We start from the raw sequence: 21,988 nt of genomic DNA, 5'->3' as shown, positions 1-21,988 counted from the left end.
ACCACCCAAGGGCCCCACCTCATACCATTACCCTGAGGGTGGATTTCAACATGAGCTGGGGGCACATACATGCGGGCACAGCATCCCTCTAACCCTCTAACTCCTTGGGGCTGTCACGGGCCACAACAATCCTCAGCATTAAGGGGATGGTGGCATGCCATGTGAGTCCCTTGTTTATCCAGGTGATAGCCTACCTGTCAGTCACATGGATAACCTTTTGATGGGCCAGTACACTTGAGCCGAAAATCTTGACTTTGAGAGGTATAAATGCTTAAGAGGAAAGAGGGCCGAAATATTTAAAGGGAGGGCCACCTAACCTCCTATGGTGGTGGCAAGCTGGGCAAGAGGGCCAGAGGTATGATTCTCAGACTAAACCTGTGCTGTGTCCAGTGCTGGGGATCAGGCGGGTCTGGGCACCAGGTATGGCTGGGAGCTCACTGGGGAACCCAGCAGAGAGCAGTGCATTTGCGGGAGGTGTCCAGCAGGGTCTTAGGACCCCATTCATGCTCCAGAGGATGGAGACAGGCTTGATTAGACTGACCTTGTCACAGAGCTTGAGTTGATGGGTGGGACTAGAATTTGAATTCAGGATGGAGGCTGATATGCAGATGTGGCTCCCAACAGGCCCAGCGGACACACATCTCATCCATGAAAGGATGTCAATAAATCAAAGCCAACTGTCCTTTGGGAAAAAACTGGTATGTGATGAGCCTAGACACGTGTGCCACTGTGACACCCTGATCTTTTTCTATTCTCCCTCCCTAGACATTATGCATGTCTATTTGTCCCCAACATTACCTACTGCCTTTCTTTTAAGACTCTTTAGTCTCTTTCCAATTGCAAGTCTTTCTCTTCTCTTCTTTACCTTTATGGCTTTTATTCTCCATCAGTTCCTTCAGAAGAATATCTAAAAAAGCGAACCCTTGATGACCATTGATGACTAAACTACGAACAATGCAGAGTATTGAGTACGTGATTTGAATCAGGCTTAAGTTTTCATTCCTCAATGATATACAGGAAACAGCGTCTTCTTGCCTTAAACGATTAGGCTAAAGACCCCCTAAACAGCGAGCCACTGCAAAGCCAGGAACTCTGTCAATACACTGGTCTGACCTCTTGCTGTTTTCACCACGAAAAATGAAACCCAACAGAGAAACAATGATCAAGAAAAAAAAAAAAAATCTTCGGGTGCAGAGCCGCTTCTCACCTGTGCTTACAAATGATGAACCCTTACTCACACGACAGACACATGAACCAACAGGCACCCGTCCCCTCCAGCCCTGGGGGGTAGTTACGTGATTCGTCACATTTACTCACTGCCACTGAGCCTTGGGGCAGCCTCAGAGAGCCAAAACGTCCATAAAAAATGAAACCCAACAGAGAAAACGATCAAGAAAAAACAAAATCTTGCTGAGAATTTGTTCTATTCCAAAGGTGGGAGTAGAAGGGGGCAGAACTGCCGTTTCTTGACCATGTGGAGGAAGTAAGGTGATGTGCCAGGTGCTTCTCAACATCTTATTTCCCAAATCAGCCCCAAAGACCAATAACAGTGTTCTCACGTTACTGATGAAGAAACTCAGAGATGGCAGGTTACTTGCCCAAGTAACGCCCAGCTGATAAAAGGTATTGCGTTTGGATTTGGGGACGGCCAGACTCCAGAAACCCTTGCCTTCCCGCTCTTATCTTCTTCCCAGTGCCAAACATCCCATTTCTTTTTCAGAATTGTTCAAAACGGCTCTTCATTTTCCTGTTGACAAGAAAATGAAATAGGGGCCTACCAGCAATGAAAAGGGGCACAGTTGGGACAGAGTTGTTGTGGAGCACATGTTGGGGGTGGAGAGAAAGGATGGCTTCTCTCCCTTCACCCAGGGACATGACCTGGGGTACCAGCTATTAAGTCTCTGCGCCAGTCAGAACTGGGTCAGATATTCTAGCAGAGTGAACAGCCTGTCCTCTGCTCCAGCTGTTATCTGAGCTGCACAGCTTGGGGGAGGCCTCCGACTTGCTTTTTGGGCTCAGAGCACAGGGTTCCCACAGTTCTCTGGAGCCTGGGTCAGCCTCTCCCAGCAGGAGTGGGGGAGACGTGGGAAGAGAGGAGAGAGAGAAGGGGAGAGGGTGGAGGGGAAATGAGAAAGGCACCCTGGTTTCTAGGGGCATAACTGACTATTTAGATGGAACCTACCTGCCTCATGGTCAGTGCAACTTTTCTACCAGTTGTTCACGGGTGAGTTGCTGAATTCTTTGAAAGAGAACTCTGGAAACAGCCACATGCAATGGCCTTTGCTCTGGAGGGCAGGCACTTACGATTCCTACGTATCAGAGACCTGAAGCTCACATTCTGCTCACAAGTTCTGTTTCTAAAGAACTCCAACATGCACAAGGCCAAATACTGGACCCTACCACCATCCTTGCTTGAAAAACCTGTTTCTTGCACGTACTTTTGAGTCTATCTTAAATGTAGTGCAGAGAAAATTACTCTGATTGCCTTCTACTCTTCCAGATGCTATTGCTCTCTGTATCTGGGTTCTTGGTGAAAGAACAAGGAGTTGTTATAGGAATTTCATAATTTACAGATAAATAATGAACACCAAACTTGGAGCAAAATACCCTAGTGTTCATTTTATTTAATATTCTCCATTGGTGGAAATAAATTAGAAATGAACAAGGCTTGTTTATGCCTGCCTCACATTGCTCTCCACTTTTGAATAGCAACCGCATATTAATTTGCCAAGATCCCATAAATTATAATTAGCCCGGAGGATTAACAACATAAATCCTTGAATTTAAAACCAACCTGCCCGGCTCTCTCTTCCCTATGCCCTAAAGTGAAAAAGAGCCATAAAACCTATCACCGCTACTTGATCCATTAAACTCCGGAGACATTCTTATTTCAGCTTAGCTAGTGGAGGCAGTCTTTGTTAAATCTTTTTAAAGTTACAGTAGCTTGATAGGAACTGAGAGACTAGGAGACAAGGATGTATGTCAACGCCCAGCCCCGGTGTACATCTTCTCTCAGGAGAAGATAGGAAACAGGGGCAAAGAAGGTTGTTTTGGCTTGGCATGGTTTTACGCAGGGTCTAGGCACAGATCTAAGATTACAAGTGCCTTCTGACTCTACATGGCACGTCATACATGGATGAGAGTCCCTGAGTATCTGGCAGACGTACACAGTCCATGCATAGGTGTGCACACGCACATACACATGCGCACGTACGAGTCATGGTCTGAGCTCGTGCCAGGCTGACTGGAGAAATGCTCAGATAACAGTGTTTAACACAAGATGATGGCATATTTTAACACACTGGTTTTCCAAGTGAGGACAATGGCGAGCTTCTCTGAGCTATTCAGGCTATATAGAGTGCATCTGTCCCCAGATCAGCTGGACAAAAGCCTCCTGATGACACCCCTGTGCCCGGCATTCACTCACTCTCCCACCTCCCCTTCCCTTTGGGCCAGCTGCTGCCCCCTGCAGCCGCAGCCACATGCAGGAAAAGCCGAATTCCAGAGCAACATGTGGGTGTATGGTTAGCTATGCATTCAATGCGCAACTGCACCATGCACGCAGCCTCCGGGCTTTAGAGGGAGAGGTGGGCAATGAGGAGCCGTCCTACCCCCCCTTTTGTTTACCCTGCCATCTTCCTCTGCTTCTTTGTCTTTGCGGCCGCACCCGGAAGTCCTCACACCTACCTCCATGCCTGCACCCTGTTCTCCAGGTGGCATCCCCTCCTGCTTGTTGCAGGAGATCTCCACGCCCGGGTGACTCCCTCTGCCCACCTTCCCCAGGGGCCCCACTAGACTGGGAGTTCAAGGACAGGGAGCCGGTCTTACCCATCTCCTCACATGCCCCACCTCGAATACTGCCTGGTGCATGGTAGCTGCCCAAGTAGTATGTGTGGACTCTATGTGGTCATAAAAAGGAACAAAGATTTTGACCACAAATCAAAACAATCAAATGTCTGCCTTGGGCCTGCTGCACTGCTGAGGCTTCTTACGCATGGAGAAGCTTGACCTGCCCGCAGACATGGTAAGGAGCCACTCAAGGGAACCAACCTAGCTGCTCCCCTCCGTGAGCCCCAACCACCCCTTCCATGGATTTCTCTCTTGGAATCTCACACATCATTTTCAATTAAGGGACTGTTTGCCCACAGGACAGTGCCACCTGGGGTGTCCCTCAGAGTACGTATGCAGGCAGATGTGTCCACAGGTGCCTGGCGTCATCAGGATGCCGGTGCCTGGACAGAGAGCTCTGACGGCAGCTCACTTTGCCATTCCCACTCACACAGAAAACAAATGCCTATGAGGGCATAATTGTTTAAGTGATGTATCTAGTGTTAATTTTTTTTTTAATTGTGATAGCTGATCTGTAGCTGGACTTCCCAGGTAATTAAAAATGTTACTGCATTTGTGAAGATCTTACAAATTAATGCCCTTAGCAAAGCTGAACTACAGGTTAAACCAGATAGTATAGAATAAGCAGGACCTCAGAAAAATGGGAAGCGAGCCCAAGGTCAAACGAGGGGACAAACCCCAGTGGTGTTCCCCTGAACACTCTGAACAGCCCCCGCCAAGGCTTTTGCTCCGTGACATTCTATCCAGTTGTCCATACAGGGGCTGTCAGCTCCCAGATTCCCCTAAAGGTACTTTTAATACCTGTGCTGGGGAGAGAACAGTCACTTCGTACAGAAATTAAATACATAAATTAATAGACGCCTCTTCAGAAAACCTTTCAAACAGGGAGCCCAGCTGCTTCGCAGGCTCTGCAGTCAATAGGTCAAGGCCTTGGTTAATGTATAGGGAAAGCCAGAGAAGGCGTGAGAATGGCCAGAGAAGGCGTGAGAATGGTCTGAGAGATTCAGCAGAGATCAACAACCGTGTCCTGAGATTAACTGCTTCGGTGAGTATTTGCCCTAGTCAAGAAATGCCCAGGAGGGTTACACTGCAAACTTGCCAGCACCGAGGGGCAAATGCAAACAAGGCCTGCCCTGTGCTCCTGTTTGTTCTCTGTCTAGGGCTTGGCTGGCCGCCCTTCACCTGTCCTCTTCCGAGGTCAGAAAAGAGTACCACTCCCAGAGGATGCCTGTGATACAAAAGAGCTGGAAACACTCCTCACGTGTTTGGTGAAAAATACACATTCAAACATGTACCCTTATGGCTTCAGAACCTCTGAGATCTCAGATTACATCCAAAAGGCTTGAAGTCTTCATTGAGTGGCCTCTCTCCTAGATAGTCATGGTAGACGCACTTATTTTTAAGTGGGACCATTTTCAAATGCTATCAGCATCTCTTTGACCTATTTGTTATGCATCAAGCTTCAGTGTAGGCTTTCCTTCAAAGAAGGGCTTCAGCAACTTTGAACGTGCTTGAAAAGCATATGCCAAAGGCAACAGACAGCAGGCATTCACTTAAACTTCCTATCCCCCTGGCCCCGAACAGAGAATCTGGCACACACCAGCTAGGTTCATGGAGGGTCTAGATTCACAGAAGTTCTAGAAAGGAAGGGGATCTTAGATGTATAGGACCACCCGCTCAGGGCTTCCATTTAACAGATAAGGTAGCTGAGCAAGAATAGGTCACCTCTTGCCCAAAGTCACACGATGCCCCTAAGATAACTTTATTGAGCACATGGCATGCATTTTTGTTCCGTTGCTATTGGTAGATTATTTCTCATAAGGAATTTGGGTAAGACTGAGACCAAATCGTAGCATTTGTACCAGTTGCTCTAAAAACCTGTAAGCATCAAGTGCATGGCTCCACTCGTTTCTGTTTTGTCCTTCAGGTTGGGGGACTGGTCGTGGTGTAGCCCTGAGTCAGGTGTCATTTCCAGAGAAGTCTTCCAGAATTGTCTCCTTGCATCTCCCTAACCTCCTAAGTGTTCTACTCATGAAAGTCTCCCATTCTCCTCCAAGATGCTCTGTATCTTGAAAGCCAGAGCCCAAAAACACATTTCTCTCATAGATAGCATACTCTTGAGGGAAGTACCCGAAAAATAGATGCAGAAGCCTTAAGTAAATATTAACACCTTTTTTTTTTAAAGGGTAAGTCATATAGAGAAAAAAGAGGCAAAATGAGAAACCATCTCGGGTCATTCCCTTTGGAAAGTTTCTGTCGTTTGCTGTTTCTGGAAAGCACAGAGTCAGTCCTGTGGGCACTTCCCTCATTTGCCTGACGAAGTCTTACTAGGAATGTTTGTTAAAATAAAAATTCCTGGGTTCTGTGCTAGATCAATGTAACCACAGTCCCTGGGGCTGGGACCTGGGAGTTTTGCATTTTTGAAAGAACCTCCCCCAAATGATCCCCATCATAGAATAATTTTGGGGAGTTTACCAAATTTCCCTCTGTTGAAAGTACCTTAATTGGCAAACCAAAGCTGTCTAATAAAACTTGGAAGTGATTTTGATTCAGTAGCGATACTAGCAGCATTGCTGGGTTAAGACAGATGGGAGAATGGACTTAAGTTCACTGTACAACGCTGTCCCATCCCACACTTAACCTGTGCCTAAAGCATCTTTCAGGGGCTCTTTTCATACAAGACCCTTTCAAAGGAGGCTGATTTCTGGGAACTCTTACCCATTCACCTTTCCTGGGTGGAATTAACAATAAGGGACATTTCTGACTTGCCGTTTTTGGAAGGACGGCTTCTCAGAATGGTCTTTGCCAAACTCCCACCCGTGCTCCTTTCTCTCCCCTCCCAGCCTTCTCGCAACCTTTCTACAGGTGCCAAGTCTACCGAAGAAATTATGTTCAACCACCATGGAGAAAATGCTGTTGGGCCTAACATGCAAATCGAGCCACTTCTCAGGAGTCGTCTTGTTAATAACTTCCACTGCCCTCCACTCTGAAAGCGAGAGCTGGAATCCGCTCCACAGGGGGATTGGAAAATGCACTGTGTTCCAAAGGGAAGAAGGACTATTTCTGCAAGGCCAGCCCCAGTTCCGAATTATTTTAATTGCAGCCTAGTGATGCCAAGGTGCTGAAGCACCCCCTCAGGCTGAGTGCTTAGCCAAGAGGTACTGAATTAAACTGTCAGGACACGCAGAAAAATTGCAACTTGGCCTGTCAACAACATTTGTTAAGAGACACGGGTGAGGCTGGTGACTTGTGTAGAAAAAGAGCTGCCTGTGCAGAGCCATCAAAGCACAGCCTGGAACTAATGGTGTATTCAGAGGCCTTGTTCTACTTCATTGGTCAAAGCCAACACGAGCCTGTAAGATTTGGGCCCGTTTGCTGTTTATTACTATGGTAATAAAGGCCACTTAAAGATACAAACTCATCTTGTATTGGCGCAAACCCAGGATTTCTTTTCTAAAGCGGAGCACTAATGCCCTCATTTTTCAGGCTCTTTACAATGATCTCCTTTTCTAAGGGGGAAATAAAAAAATAGAAAAAGTGGGACTCATGTCAAAGCATGACATAGGTGTCTTATCTGATTTATCCATGGCTGATATATATTTTTTAAAACACCGACCCTGGGATGGTCAGTCTTATGTGCCACCTTGCCTATAGCTACTAGTTTTTCAATTTAACACTGACCCAGGTGTTGCTGGGAAGGTGTTTTGATGTGATTAAGGCCCTAGTTGACTTTCCTTAAGCAAAATTGTCCCAGATAATCTAGGTGGGCCTGATTCAATTAGTTGAAAGTTAAGAAGAGAACTGAAGTTTCTCTTGAAGGAAGAAATTCTGTGGTCAGTAACTTCAGCCCATTAATGCTGACAGAGCCAGCCTGCCTTTCCCAGGTGTCCACAGTATGGATGTCAGACTTTCCTATGCAACTTCTAGAATCTCACAAGCCAATTCCCTGCAAAAAATCTCTTAACAAATCTCCTGCTGTTTCCACTTTTCTGGTTGAACCCTGACTAATCCATACCTCCACATAGTCCCTTGTCACTAAATTTCAATTAATTATCTTTTAATCAGAAGTCTCAAATTAGAGGCCAGTGGGCTACAAAGGCTCATATTGTTTTTGGTCCACACTTATGTATTTGGTACAATATGTTGAAAATAAAAATAAATGGAATTAGTTGCCAAACCTTAAATTGTGTAAAATTTCTCCCTCCCAATCTCTCTCTCTCTCTCTCTCTCTCTCTCTCTCACGCACACACACACATACAATCTGCATTTCTAGTTTCTTTTATAAAAGAAAGGTAAAAAAAATCAGAGGATCTTACCACCCTGGGTCTGTATCTCTATATGACAACAATCAGCCAGAAAGAAAAGTGACTTCCCCTTTGTACTGGGCATGTATTTTGCAGTTTACCACAGTCACCACCTCTCTCTGTTGTCTCCCCCAGCAGTTAGGTTAATTGTCATGGGCCTGCATATTGTCTTTTTTTAATGTAAGAAGAAAGTGAAAGATGTGTCATACCCTTTACTCTACCAAAAGTAGAAAATTGTAAATAGAGATGGGAAGAGCCATGTGTTTCAAGGAAAAAGGGGAAAGTATACATTTCTTGGTAGAAAGGAACACTATTTCTCTATATTCAATTTTCCCACAACATGTATCTGGCTTGTTACTATATACCTCAACTCACTCATTTATATGACATTCTTGGTAAACACTTATTGTTTGCAATTCCTGCTTAAATCTTGCATATTTTAGCAAAAAAAAAAATCACTGTGAAACAATTCTTCTACTCTTCAACAAAAGAAAACCCTGGGATAATCCAAAAAGGAAGTTTGCTCAACATGTAGGGACTCTGTAATTGCCTTTGGAGAAATTTATTGAAATGCAACCACAGGTACAAGGAAAGGGGAGAGGAAAGTGGGCAGATCCCATTGCCCCTCTTTCTAGGCAATTCTTAAATGCCTTCTTTGCTCATAAAGGTCATCTGGGGGGCGGGGGTGGTGGGTAAGTAAATGAGGGTCCCCTGGTTAAGAAGCAGAAACATGGGCCAGGAGAAAACACTGCACATCGGGAGACTGGGAATTTGTGTTCAATCCCCAACTATATCTCACAAACCGAGACTCAGTTTCCCCTTCTATGAAATCACAGGGGCCTTAAAGGTATGATTTTGCCTCTGGTAGTAGCTTCCTGAAACCAATCCTACCTCAAATGAATGTTTCTCAACAGGATGAGGCTCAGAAATCTGTATTTTTTTAAGCTCCCAGGTGATGCTGATGAGCAGACAAGTTTGGAATTTGCTAGAATAGACAGCATCTCAAGTTTCTTCCAGCTCAAAAACTTGATGTACCTAGGAATCAAATTCTGCAGCCGCTTCTCTGGATGTTGGACAGGCAATGTTCCAAACATATTAATGCTTTTGGGCCACTGGGATATGTTTTAAAGACTTGAAGCATTGCCACGCTGCTACAGTCACCTGGCAGGACCTGACTTATCATTTTGCCTGTAATTTATGTTGCCTGGTGGTTTGGAAATTCAGTCGAGGTTCAGATCCGAGGTAAGATTCAATGGTAACAATCAATAGATTTGCACTGCAGTCGTGGGATGAAAGACTCAAACCTCCTCAATTCCCATTCTGAGCCTTCTACGCTCCTGCACTTGATACCAACAGCTTAAGAGAGGACATGTACATAGGGAATGATGATCATCTTTCCTAAAGAAAGGGGAGAAAGTTCCCTGTACTTTCCAGACATCATTTCCAGAAACAGAATCAAATGGCACAGTTCTCAGCCCCAGCACACAAACCTATCCCCTTTCAGAGTACACTTTTGAATGTCACCCTCCTTGGAACCTGAGGGGTTTTCCTAATGCGAGCTAAAAATGTTAGAAAGCATGTGGAGTGTGTGATAGCGCTGTGGTGCCACGGCAGAAAAAATATGGATTTTGCTTTTGTAATGTGTGACTATTAGATCACAGTGTTGTTTGCAATAAATTATCACTTTCAGCTCTTGCTAACTGATAGAATCTTCTGCCACGAGCTGGAGTGCTGTGGGCCAAAAAAAGAAGTTTTGGAGCCAGATACAAATATGCATCCTGCTGGATGTGAGTGGCATCTTGGATTTTGAATACATGCCTAAGGAAACAGCTGGGGACGAGGGCCTGGGAATCAAAGACGTCATTACGTAATTAGTCAGAAAAGCAGGCTCTTTATAAAAGAGAATTCTGACTTCCCTGTGAATCCCCTGACCCAGGGCAGCCTCCACCCTCCGTACATCCCTGTCAACAGTGAGGACCACCAGGGTACGACACTGCCAGGTAGGCCAACTCCTGATGAGGTTCAAAATGAAGTTAAAAAACATCCAGTTTGGTTGGCCCTTTAGATGAAGCCATCCTTCTAGGCCTCTCCACAGAAAGTATAGAACCCACAACAGGCAGATGGCTGTGTCCCAGGCTTCTCTCTGGACTCCCTGCCAGCACACCGATCACCCCAAAGAGTCCCCACAGATGTCCCCTCCCTGTGCTGGGTGCCTTAATCCTCCCAGATGGTGGAGAGAATCCTGTGAAATCTTCTGAGCACAGACCTGTATGTCAGGCTCCTTCCTGCTCTTCCATAAGGGTCAAGTTCTACCGTACAGAGGTCAAGAGTGCCCAGCAGGTGCCTGGTGAAGGGACTGCACAGACTCTGCCTTCCTGGAGTCTGCACTCTCAAGGACGTGGACAGAAAACAAAGCGAATGGGTGAAGTGTGCGGTACGCTCGGTGGTGTTGGAAAATATTACAGCAGGTGGTGGGGACGGTGTGCTGATGGGGACAGTGAAGGCAGACCAGTTCTCAGTGAGATGTCTGGAGGTCTCCTCAGAAGGTGCCAGCAAGGCCGGAAGAGGGAGTGCAGAGGCAGTGAGGAGAGGGCAGGTCTGGAGGCCCAGCGAGCCTGGTGTACCAGACCACCTGGAACAGAGTGAGTGAGGGGGAGAGCCCAGGAGGTGAGCACAGAGTGGGGAGACCAGCAAGAGTCCCCTAGGCCCTTGTCAAGACCGGTTTTCCCTCCGAGTGACACAGCAGCCTTTGGAAGGTTCTAGGCAGGGGAAGGATGGGATCTCACATGCTTTGCAAAGGAGACTCTGGTCTACTGAGGGGGATAAAGGGAAGCGCCAGGAGACCCCCTAGGAGGAGCGGGGGGTAATCCAGGTGGGCAGTGAAGGGGTGTGGAGGGGAGCGGCCCGGGGAATGGACCTCTCCCAGGTCTACAGCCTGCTGTGGGCTTGCTTTTACTTCTCCCTCATAGCCTCTCCACCAAGGACTGTCTCGGGTCTGTCTCACTTAGGGCTGGACCCCTGAGCCCAGCACAATCCTGGTGCTCAGAACGCTTGCAACAAAAAACAGTCCCACTTTGAAACACCTGGCAGGTACTAGTCCACTTATTCACCATAAAGACCGATTTCTGCCAGATGACTGATAACTGAACTTCCTCCATTTGTTCTGTCACCTCTGCAAGTTGAGTTTTCTTTCTCTCCCTTCCCCTCCCCTTTCTCTCTGTCTGTCTCTCCTCATTTGAAGAGGCCAGTCTGACCGATGGTCCGGGACAGACTGCAGAAGCCCTGCGCCTGCCCGCACCCCTGCTGCCTGGTTCTCTGACCTTCTATGTGTCATTTATTTTCTCTGTGCCTCAATTTCTCCATCCTGAAAATAAGAATAATGCTGCTTGAGGGAACATTATGAGGATTAATGAGGTAATAAGGACATGCCTGAAAGCAGTTTGAGCTCCTTGAAGAAACAGCTATAAAATAGGGGTCCATTTTTCCATCTCTCTCCCCCCCCCCCACTAAACAAAACTGCCAGAGGCAGAGAAGGGATTCCGATTGGAGTACATGGAAAAACAAAAGCTAGACAGAAGCAACAGGCATCTCTTCAGCAAGGATCACCTCCAGTAGAGTCTAAGGCAGCATGAAGCATCTTAGAGGGGTTCCCATTGCTAAAGGAGGGGTACAGGGAGGAGAGAATGTCCGAGGAATCATGGGGAGCATTTAGTCTCAATTTTGGGACCTGAAATTACCTCAAAAGGACCTAGAGATAAGCCAGAACCACATCGCCCTGCCTGTGTACCCGAAGAATCCGGGAGCTGACAATGCGATCTGGCCAATCCCCTTGGCAGTAAAGTGAGAAAAAAATTGCCCAGGACACCAGTCTGGTTTGGCAGTCTGGTGATGGCACTCCTGGGCACACTCAGTGTAAACCTGTTGGATCGATAAATACTGGGCTCCTTTTAATGAAAGAAACACTATTACTGTCCTCTTATTGCGTCCTTGATTGCCTCTTGAAGGCTTTTTAAATAAGGGAGATTTTTGCTATTCCCTATTTGAGGAGTATCTTCAGATGGTCACTGAGTTTATATATTCACCTTTGAATATATAGAAACTTTTAGAAAATGTTAATTTGAGTTTTTTTTTAATGAATAGATGGATTTTTTAAAGGGCTTTGCAATGTGGTGCATTGTGTCGTTTGTTTTTGTTTTATCTCTTTTTAGAGTTCAGGAAATAGAGATCAGAGTGCGGGCAGAAGTGACAAGGAGATAGCAACAGGCCAGTGGCGTTGAAAGCAGGCCCTCTGGCAGCTCATTTGTAAATGAGGAAACCTATTTCCCTGTCGTGCAGGATTGAGGCGTGAGGAGGGGGAGGGACCTATGTGGAAATCAGTCTGCCTGCATTGTGAGACCAGTTCCGAATGACTCTTTGGGTATTCATAGATCCATTCCATAGACTGCTGAAGCCCCCCTACATACCACAGTACGAGTGCCAGGATGCTCTGGGCCTCCTTCTCTTTGCTGTCATGGAAGGGGAGCTCCAGAAGCGTGGCCAGGAAGCCGCGTGGAGGTCTGCTCTCAGCTCAGTCCCGGGTTTCCCCTTTCCCTTTCTACTTCAAGCCTGGTGCTGTCCCAGGGCTTGGGAGAGGGGAGGCAGGAGTGAAAACTATCAACGGTCTGAGAAAGAGGAACAGGACCACCTGACGTCTGATTATCCTTTCGATGCTCATCCAAATTCCCAAATAGGCTGCAGTTTCTCCCTTGCCCCTGACTAGAAGTCTGTGGTAAAAATTTATGTGTCCTGTTTGCCGTGGGTGTGGGCAGGCTGCCGGGGTCCTGGGCCTGGAGGCCTGCTGGGAAGATGAGGCAGGCCCAGGGTTCTGCCCCATGTGGCTGCCGAACTGCCAGGATGGTAAAATGGCTCCTGTCCATTATGTATTTTTTTTTAAAGAGTGATTATATGCATTGCAAGCATAATTTTTATGCAAATAAAAGCTCTATCTAAATTAAACACAGAAAGATATTGGGTCAAAATAAGCCACTTGGACATTTCTTTTTGATCTCTGAATTAACAGTACTCATTTTTAAAAATGAAAAATACAAAGGAAAACAAATCCAGTGCTTCATCTCTCAAACCCAATATTGTAAATAAGTTGGTATTTAGTGTTTTGGTGTGTTTTTATCCCCCAGCCCAATAGCTCCTCTCCCCTACACCCTCCCAATATGCCATGACGTTTTGTTTTTATCATAGATGCAAGCATATAATTTTCTGCCTTGATTTTTTCTTTAGAAGTGTCACTCTGTCCCTTGATGTGGAATAGTCTATTGAATGACTTTATCATAGTTATTTAACCAACATCCTAGCGTCTTTCTTTATAGCTGCTTGAATTGTTAAACATAAAGAACAGGAGAGCATTACACTTTGCTTTATATTTTAGGACCTCAAGGCAAATATCCATCGTGAAGATGGGCACTGTTGTGGGCTGATTTCAGACTCAGCTCTTAAAGGCTAGGCAGTCATTGAAGAATGTGTTTTAAACAACATTTACCTCAATCCCAGAGAGAGCTCCAAAAACTGTCACCTTTGTGTCCAGTCCTGGGGACATCATGTCTCTGAAAGGCACATAAATCTGTCCTGTTTCCATCACAGTTCATTCCCTGCCAACCATTTCTTTTCCTGGACAAAGGATATTGCTAGATTGGATTAGATCAGGCTAAAGGCCAATTGCAAAACATAGTGATGAACACGGCAGCTGCTTTCGGCCCTAAAGTGCTGCTGAAACCTGTAGACCCAGTTCTACAGGGAGGCAATGAGGGTCTGCATGGTGGTGAGGCTCTGATGAGCAGAGGTTTGCACCCCGGTCATGTGGCGAACCAATCATTTGGGGACGGTAAGTGACATGGCCTCTGCTTTATCGATGTTAAAGAGCACAGGCTAAGTGGTTGCCATTTTGCTGTCTGTTTTCGAGCAAGCCAGAGCAATTGATTCCTCACCCCCAAAGGCTTCCCTCTCTTTTATCTCTTTGGATTTTAATATTGTTAAAGCCTTAATAATAGGTAGGCTAAACACACATGTAATGAATCCCATTAGTCATATATAGCTCCCCGCACGTAAGAAAATGAAGGAGGAAGACACTCCCACACACAGCAGCCTCCCTAACTCAGGCAACCTGGGAGGGAAGCTGATCTGACTTATGCATTTTCTTTAAAAAATAAAATAAAATGCTGTCACGTGTGTGCAGAAACCCTCTTCAGAAGACTAACTTTTATCTAGCAAAGTCCTTAGGTGAGCTGCTGAAAGGAATAGGTAAGAATATCCTTGAGTAAGTAGGTGCTTCTAAAGTGCCTGAGGGCACTTTAAAACTGCTTTCTTGTAAAGGATAGACTACTCCAGATTGTTCCGGAGTTCTCTTTGCTTAGAAACCCCTTCTTCAAGAGGAATGCATGAGTAAATGTCAAGCCAATTCTGAATCTGAAGGATCCTAAACCCAAATTCCTGAAGTCCACGTTAATGAACGTTGGGCGTGAGGGGCACCCTGTCAGGGAGAAAGCACATGTTGCTGATGCCCGTCAGCCTTCAAGTTCATGGAGGCTCACAAAAGCATTGGGAGGGGCTTCAAAGCAGGCACGAGATAACAAAAGTATCTAACATTGTCAGCATATAGCAAGAGGTGAGTGAAAAAAAAAGCCACAGCAATCTTTAAAAAAGCAAAACAAAAACCCTGTCTACTACTTACTGCAGCAAGTTTTGCTTTTTGCACTATCTGTTTTGTTTTAAAGGAACTGGAAAGTTTGGGAGAAGGATACTGTTATGGAACCAATGGCTGGTCTTTGGCAGGACCAAATAAAACTCTGGAAGGCCACCCCGTCTCACTTGGCACAAAACCCCCAGACCTCCGTAGCAGGGCCTAGCTGGGCAGGCCCCCTGGGAAGTGCCTCCTCTGAGCAGGACCCCTTGGTCCCTCCATCGGCTTCCTTGGCACTCTTGAACCCAGCTGAGCACAGACCTACCCCAGGACCTTGGTACTTGCTTCCCCCTGCCCTGCCCCCACACACCCCAACACACACCTCTTTTTCAGGTCCCTGTTTACAGGTAACTCATCACAGAGAGTCCCCTGGAGTCACACAGACTCTTGTTTTCCTGCCCTCTGTCCTCTTAACAGGTGTAGATAATCCTTTACAGCATGTGTCTTTCCCTGACGTGTCTTAATTGTTTAACATCTCTTTTCCCAAGTAGAATGAAAGCTTCCTGTGGGAAGTTTGCCCACTGCTGTATCACCAGGGCTTGTACATAGAGGGCCCTCAATGAACATCAGTCAGGTAACTGAATGAACAAGCAACAAAGGAATGAATGAATAAGTGCACCGTGTAACTACATCCTGAGGATACTTTGAGACACTTGTGCTGCACGTAAGTTCTCTCTCTCTCTCTCTCTCTCACACACACACACACACACACACACACACACACACACACACACACACACATACACACACACTCTCTCTCTCTCTCTCACAGGAATAGAATCGGTGGGAACAGCGTCCAGGAGGAGAGGATCTTAACCAGCCCCGGCCCCACACAGACCCACCAAGTCAAGACACAACTCTTGATGTGCCTTCCAGTAACATTAATTGTTGGTCATAAAACTTCAAAGAAACAGATATTTATAGCTTGATGAAAGCCCTTTTTCCACACACACTCACCACAGCACTTTCCAGCTTGGTTCCCATGAGCGTCCTGAGAACAGCATCTTCTGCCCACTTCCTGCCGAGCCCAGCGCCTTAACCGCTTCAGTCCTGAAGCTCTTTTTTTTTTCCAGTGTTCAGGTCTTTCGGTTTCTCTTGGGTTTTCACAGTTGAGTTTTTTTACACCATTTCTCAGGCACCCAAGCCCCCATGGAGCTGCCCCCGCATCTAGTACGACAATAGGGGCCCACGAAGAAACAATAACCCCAATGTGCAAACACGTTTCTTTCTCAAAACATCTTTCCCAGGGAAAACAAGCAGAGGTTACAAAGTTTCTCAAGGTCCAGACCACTCCCATGGTCCAGAGTTGACCCATGCCTGAAACTTCGAAGGACTGCAAAGTATTTAGTGAGTGCACCAAGTCAAAGAAGTAACTCCTATTTTTGCCTGTAAATATCCACACCCTGGATCTTAGTGATGATTGTCATTTATTATCGGCCATTTGCCGAAAACTTGATAAATATCTCTGCATTCAACGTGAGTGGATAGACTCAGAAAAGGTGAAGAGATCCGTCACACAATGTGGCAGGATCTAACCTCCGGGCACACCACACGCTGCCTTCCTGATGAAAAACTGCATTCGCATTCTCGGTATGGCGTACGGGTAGCACAGGAATTAGATGAACTATATCAAAAAAAGGATGCCTGAGTGCCCTCATTCAGGTAAAATGGAATTGACTAGATCCAATCTGCAGTGAGCCATTCATATACTTCCTCATTACATTAACCACCAGGACCAAAAAATAAAAAATGAAAAATAATTAAAAAGTACATTCCGACTGGAAGCATCCTTTGGGAAAGAAGTGATCGATACGGCTTTGAAGGAGGAGGTCCAATTGCACCCGAGGCTTTATTGACATTGCTGATGGGTGGGCTGTGGCTCTGAAAATCTGGAGGAGACCTGAGGTAGTCTTAGCAGCCCACAATAAGGGCTAATTGTGGTAATTAATAAGTATATGTGGTTCTAAACATGGACCACATATTTGAGAAATGATATACCACAGTGAAAGGAGCCCCTCGTAGATGTTATCATCTGAGAAAAATGGAAACTAAAGTGGTCTTCTCAGGATCAAGTGAGAAAACCCCTTTTACTTTCAAAAAGAAACCCCCAAGAAAACACCGCACACACCGCACTTCTTCAGGTTGCCATTTTTGTGACTTTGCATTCATGCCGCGGCCTGTGCAATACTTGGTCATGACTGTGAGGTTAGCCTTTACGCTGTTCACCGGTTCAAGATGAGGCAGCCCAGCTTCCACCCCGCAGCCAGACCACAATGGCCTTATCTAATCTGCATCTAAAAATGGGGGCTCGCCGGAGCAACGGAAGCTGCAGAATTCCTGCCACTCGATAATTTTTGCATTGCTGCGCTGGAGAAAACACATAATGTATCGCGATGCCCTTCTCGGAGGCCACCACTTGGCTGGTGCCCATCTAATCCACAGCCTGGCCCGGGACAAACGGCACAGCTTGGGAGGGTGACCTGATCCCATCAGACTCCTCACTTTCAGGAATCTGAAGGCATCAACAGCACCAGACGAGGACCTACTAAAGTGAGGGGTCAAAGAGGCCAAGATCAGGATGTAGAAGTCAAGTTTAAGAGCATGCAGAAGTGATGAGTAAGCAACAGAAGCTAGAATGGAGGACAGAAGTCAAAGGGAGTGGGGACACGTTGTGCTGGACCCCTGGACTGAAGATTCATGAACCCATCCTGTTGAGACCCGCAGGTCTCCTTGGGGCCCCAACAACCCACCGCTTCCTGTCTGTTCCAAGGCTTGGCTGTTCAGCATTTCCTGGTCCCCACACAAGCATGATGGCGATTCTCTTGCAACCAGGAAAGCAGGGAAGCTGCCAAATTCTAGGGAAAGTGCTGGTAGAAATCATGTAAGTCTCTCCTTTCACTGGGACCACAGACTCAAGAACCAGAGGGCCTTGCCATGAGCCAACAGCCAGCTGCAGGTAAGTGTTCTCTCTCCCCAACAGGAAGTCAAATCCCAACCATGCAGAACGTCTTATCCAGCAAGGAGTCTTGCTCTGGCATCCTGCCCCTTGGCTAACTTCTGCCAAGCTTGTTCCTCCAGCACAGGGGTGGGGTGAGGAACCTTAAACCAGTTATTCCCGGCCTGGCCCAGCTGGCTCCGAAAATTGACAAGCCATCAATTTGACTGTCAAACACAGCGATGTTTGCTAAGATAAGTTCTCCCTGATATGTGAGTGGCTTTCTTCATTCATGTGCATTCTAGCTCCTGCCTGCTAATTCTCCTGAACGTAGAAAGAACAAAGATTTTTCTGAGAACATTCCAGATGACTATGTGCTTCCTATGCATCTGGTTGGGAAACAGAAGGACCAGCCTCTGTCACCCTTGAAGACCCAATTGAAGGGACTGGAATCATGGAATTTCCCCAGACTATTCCATAAGGTTAATGAACTCACTCCTCACCAGGCCACCAGTGGACCCGTCTGCCTTTCTACGCCATCCAGTGCCTAGTAGCAGGTGTCAGGGCCATCTGAGTGGTCACCAGGAGGCCAGCCCTGCCCCGGTGATCTGCCTCTCCTGGACTGTACCTCTTGACATCCTCCCTTCTGGACATGGGGCTTCCCAGTGCTCTGAAGAGTCTGCAGCGGAAAGAGATGACATCTGTCCTTGTAGGATGCCTAAACTCCTTATCCACACCCTACAGTCAGACTCTCCTGCACCCAGAGGACAGATGAACTCATTATTTTAGAATTTGGATAGTACTGACAAACATGTCCTGATTCTGCCACGAGTTTCAGTAAGTTAATTTTCTTTCAAAGAGTGAATTTAGGTAAATTTGAACTTCATGTCCTCAGAATATGTCAAGAATCATACCGGCAGAAGACACTGTTTCGTATCTCTAAGCCTGCATCACCTTGCACAAATTCGACCTTTGTATACTGATGAAACTAAAATAATAACAAAAATGATATTTAATAAAGAAAATTAAAGCTTGTATTTTTTTCTATCTTTGGAGTTTCGCAAATAAAATCTGAAGAGAGGAAGGTTGCCTTACCTCCTCAGAGAAGGGCACTAATATTTATTAAGCATCTGAAGATTCATGAACCCATCCTGCTGAGATCCCTAGGTCTCCTTGGGGCCCCAACAACGCACTGCTTCCTGTCTGTTCCAAGGCTTGGCTCTTCAGCATTTCCTGGTCCCCACACATGCATGTGCTGGGAATTTTCACACTCACAAAGAAAATTACAGCAGAGATGCGATCGTTTTAAAGAAGGTTGGGAATGGCTGCAATGGAGAAGGTTAGTCTGTTTTCTTTCTTACTGGCAATATTTCTGCTGATAACTTTTGAATCCATATCTGCCCAGCAAGCTGGGAAGCTGAGAAACTCTTCCCAGAAGCTCAGCAAGGCAGACCACCTGAGGGGAACCTGCCAGACCAGCAATAAACCTCACCTATGCACCAAGCGCTAAAGCTCGACTCAATCTTATATCACTTTCTTGGCCACTCAGTTCATCAATGACCCAGAGAGTGGTGTGGTGGTGCTGGCCACTGGGAAAATCTGAGAGACCTGTGGTATGGGGTTTTGAAAGAGAAGAGGACAGACATAGCTCCCAGGAGAGCCCAGAGAGGATGACCACACTTCTGTGTTTTTTTGTTCTTGAACGTGTCCATCCAAACATATTCACATATCAGTGTACAAGCAAATGAATAGCTGAGTGAGCCAATGAAAGCGTGTTTGGTTTTCCGTCACTTACAATATACTCCTTTCTTTTTTGTATATGAAATGTTGCGAACCTGAACTCATGGGGTTACTGGAGGATTAAAAGAGAGACTATTTACAAATTGCTTAATATAAGCTGGCAGCGCTATTTATTTTAAGAATTATTTATTTTACTTTTGTTATTTTTTTTTTTAGTTCTATTACTTATTTTGGGTATTGTTGTCTGATCTTCTGTATTTAGATTTATGCCTCTAGATATAAAGCTCTCACCCCATGGACTTAGTGTCCATTCCAGGTTCTTTATTAGGAACAAGAAAACCATTTTGCAAATATGCACGGCTTTCTTCAAGCTAGCCTTCTGAATGCTTAGAGCACCCCAGAGCTGTGGCCCAGCTCTCCTCGGGGCTCCCAAAACAGCTCCTTCCTGTTTCTCTCTGGCTTCTCAGACACTTTCCACCACAGTGTAAATCAAGAAGTTCATGATGTTCTGCTTCTGTCTGTGGTGCCTTAAAACTGAAGCGAGTGGTTAACCAATTCGGGCCCCACTTCAGGGTGGGCTCCTGATGGGGAGTCAGACATTCTTTCTATGAAAATGCAAAGCACAACCTCATAAAAGAAACCCACCGCAGGGAGATGAGGAAATGTCAGTTTGCATTAAAACACAAAATAGGAGCATGAACATTTTAACCATCTGGCAAAAGACCTTCCTCTATGAACACATAAAAGTTGCCGAGGATTTAGACCAGAACCCCACACAGCTGCCTTTGTGCCATAGGAAAAACCTTGAGCAAACTCCAGGCTGAGTGTTATGAGCCTGCAATGTTTGCTTTGCACCTAATCGTCTTAGTGCGCGTTGGAGCCTGAAATTCATTCAGAAGGAGGTTGCAGTCATAAGCATGTACAAGCAGATGAATCAAATGACACTTACGTGAAGTTTTGTGAGAGAGTAAAAGTCTACATGGGCAAGATAGGCCAGGTTATGCTGCAGTGACAAATAAGTCCAAGAGCTTAGCGATGTGGCGCAACTAAGGTTTGCTCCTCACTCATCCACATACTTCAATAACGGTCAGCAGGACAGCTCTGCTAACTGCAGTTGCTCAGGGTCCTGGGAGCACGAGGCTCCCCTGCTCCTTGATGGCTGTGGCATGGGAAGGAATGGAGGTGATGCACTGGCTCTTAAAATTTCCTCCTGGAAGTGCTACATGCCTCTTTCCCTCCCATATCACTGGCCAAAGCAAATCACAGGGGAAGGCCTCTTGTCAAGGGAGGTGAGGAAATGCACCACTACCCTGTGCCCTCCAATAGGGAAACAGAAGGTTGGAGATAAGCTATAACGACTCATGCAGGGCTCCCAAATATTGAGTGTTAACAGGTGCTTTGTTCATTATCCTGTCTAAACTCATAACAAAGATGAAACTGGCCAAAAGCAGCAGGTCCTGAATTCTAGTGTTCTATCTTTGGTAGGAGTTTCAGGAGCCACTCACATTACTCTCTGATACAGATTTCAAAACTCAAGGCGGGTCTTCTCATATCCCTGATCTCCTAAAATGAGCCCCTCTTGAGCATATTATGCACATCTGCTCCTCCCATGTGTGCCACGCTGGGAAAAAAAAATCACTGAACTCTAGAAGCATCAGTTGCAAATTTAAGGTGTAAAGCTGAAAACACAAAGAAAAGGCTTGGTAGGTATCAGCACTCCCACCCCCTATTACCACACCTCCCTTCTTGAATGTTTGCACCACAGGACAATCCTGCCCCTGTCATGCTGACCTCAGAGGTGGCCATAGGCACTGGCAGAACTCTAAAAGACCGATCGGAGGACCCGAGATAGTCTGCGCCTCTATTTTTGTGGCAAAATCAAAAGACTGGGGCTTTAAGTAGTTGTCTGAACCGTAGTGGCACAGCTTATGAAGATAAGCCAGGGTGATAGGCCACAGCTCCTTTGGGCTACTTTTGACATATCCACTGATCTATAAAATGGCCAGATAAGGAGCCATTTCTGAAGACCTGCTTCTCCCAGCCTCATGCAGGGTGACTTTATGGCTCTCACTTGATTTAATTTTCCTAAAAATCCATGCAGTTGGTCTGACCTGCATTTTACAATGAGGAGGTAGAGGCTTGTAACTCAACTGAGGTCCATAGGTAGTAAGAAGCGGAACTCAATGGAAACAAAAGTCCACCTGACTTCTGAGTCTTGGCTTTTCTATTCCTACCTCCCTTTTCCTAAGATGACATACATTAATATGCTTTTAATTTTATGTAGTGTTGTTTCAGATGATACAAAGGGAATGAGATTGGTCACAGCCTCCCCAGGGCTTAAGCTCCTTGCTGGTCCTGAGGTTTGAGGTCCCAAGGCCTGAGGATTCTGGTTGATGATGTATATGTCCCCCTGGCACTGAATAGCTTCCT

The 21,988-nt window shown here is 46.1% G+C and overlaps 1 protein-coding gene across 1 annotated transcript in view; it reads right to left on the bottom strand.

Moving 5' to 3' along the window:
- Positions 1–21,988, bottom strand: part of WWOX (WW domain containing oxidoreductase) — a 901,165-nt gene that overhangs the window by 87,019 nt on the left and 792,158 nt on the right. The window lies entirely within an intron of this gene.

The sequence above is a fragment of the Manis javanica genome, chromosome 17 (genome assembly GCF_040802235.1).
Source record: "Manis javanica isolate MJ-LG chromosome 17, MJ_LKY, whole genome shotgun sequence".
NCBI classification, from domain to species: Eukaryota; Metazoa; Chordata; class Mammalia; order Pholidota; family Manidae; genus Manis; species Manis javanica.
The sequence above is the reverse complement of the archived record's forward strand: the minus strand, read 5'-3'. Positions and strand labels throughout refer to the sequence as shown.